This window comes from Psammomys obesus, unplaced genomic scaffold (assembly GCF_907164565.1).
Source record: "Psammomys obesus unplaced genomic scaffold, mPsaObe1.curated_primary_1811, whole genome shotgun sequence".
In the NCBI taxonomy this organism is placed as follows: domain Eukaryota; kingdom Metazoa; phylum Chordata; class Mammalia; order Rodentia; family Muridae; genus Psammomys; species Psammomys obesus.
The window spans coordinates 1,260,379-1,262,218 of record NW_026586383.1 but is presented as its reverse complement, the minus strand read 5'-3'; the positions used below and the strand labels follow the sequence as shown (position 1 = coordinate 1,262,218).

Genomic DNA, 1,840 nt, shown 5'->3' with positions numbered 1-1,840 from the left:
ACACTATATGACATACTTGAAATTTGCTAAGACAGATGCTTGTTAGTTTGTTGGTATATATATAAAACGTCTGGCATGGCATGCCTGCCACTCTGTCTTGTCCCAAGATTGATCCGGTGTGTCAAGGCTGGCCCTTGACACAAATTCAGAGTTCTGCCTGCTTCTGCCTCCCGGAGTGCTGGGATTAAAGTCGTACCCAAGCAAAGCCCGACTGCCTGATTTTTTTTTTCTTCTTTTATGGTGAGAACAATTAAAATCTTTCCTCTTAGCTGGGCTACATACAGAGAAACCCTGTCTCAAAACTAAAACCAACCAAACAAAAGAAAGGAGATTTTGTGAGGATGTTTTTAACTAGCTCAATTGCAGTGATAACTTCACGGTGTGTATCAAAACATCAGGTTGTACATCTTAAAGATACGCCTTTGTAGGGGGACAATGGACGTTCTTGACTTGTCCCAATGAAATATTTCAAAGCGTTTTATTATAAATCCTGACACCTGCTGTACGGTTCCTTCAACGGTCTCTTACCAGATTGAGAGACTTGCTTTATACCCCTTGAATAATAATAATAATAATAATAATAATAATAATAATAATAATAATAAAAGAGGAGATTAAAAAATACTCACTGGCTTTTATCCACACAGGCAAGCAAAACACCCACACACATAAAATAAAAATAAAATTTCCCTGGCAGTTGGCAAAGAGACACCTTGTTGGTGGTGGTGTTCTTGTATTAGTCAGGGGAAAAGCAGATGGCAGTCCTTTGTCCATCCTAGCTTGGTGGCCAAAGCTGCTTTATGCCTAGGACTCATAAAAATCAAATCCAGGCAGCACAGCATGGGAGGAGAAAGACAGAGACCTGTGTTCTACCTTCCACAGGCTCAGAGAACCTACCCACACGCCCATCCCTGTCCCCACCCCCTCCCCTCACCTCACAGGTGGGCCAGTGGGGGAGGAGGAGAGGGAGGACAGAGATCTGTGGACCACCCACAGACCTGACCTGCCTATGATACAGTCCACCATACTCACCCGCTTGCCGCCAATACCATGCGGTGCAGACAGAGATGGTTCCCTGGGGGCCCACCAGCCACCTGGCCAGCCTGCAGCCAGCCACCACAGTGTGCCAGTATGGGGTGGTCCAATCAGAGACCAAGAGAAGTGGAGCATCTGGAGCATTTTGAAGAGAGATGGAGCTGGAGACTTAAGATGGAGATAAGTAGCCAATTGTGAGTTTCAGTTCCAGTCCAGTTCCAGTCCAGCCAACTGAGGCCATGGTGAGTCCCAGCCTGAGCCGCCCTGGGGGTCATGCCTGGATCCCTGGGTTCACAGTGGCAGGGGTCAGCGTCAATGTCCATGGTTCATATTACCACTAGAGAACATGGAGTTCTCCCTGGTCAGAGCAACTGCCAGGGACCACATAGATGTCCAGGGGCTGTGCAGACCTGGCTCTACTTTTCTCTGGCAGTGGACCTGAGGAGAGCAGGCCCTGCACCTTGTCAGGGCAGATCTGAGGGGCTGGCCCTGGGGCTAAAGGTGTGGGTGAGCTGGCCCCAGGATGTGAGAGTGAGAGAGCTGAGTCTGGTAGTTGGGAAAGCTGCCCACCGGGTCCTAAGCGAGGGACAGCCAGCCCTGCCCCTTGCCAGCTGCAGCACTCAGGAGAGCAGGCTCTGTACCTAGCTTGAACAGCACAGCAGAGCTGACCCTGGTGATGGAGGCACAGGCGAGCCAGCCCCGAAGATGAGAGCTCGGGAGAGCTGGCCCCGCCACCCATCTGCGGTGAAATGGTGTGGGTGTGTGGGTGATGTCCTCACCCCCTCACCACCTGTGACTGTCCGGA

At 50.4% G+C, this 1,840-nt stretch overlaps 1 pseudogene; it reads left to right on the top strand.

Moving 5' to 3' along the window:
- The first annotated feature begins 685 nt into the window (after nt 1-685).
- Nucleotides 686-817, top strand: LOC129672412 (small nucleolar RNA SNORA48; annotated as a pseudogene).
- Nucleotides 818-1,840: the final 1,023 nt, after the last annotated feature.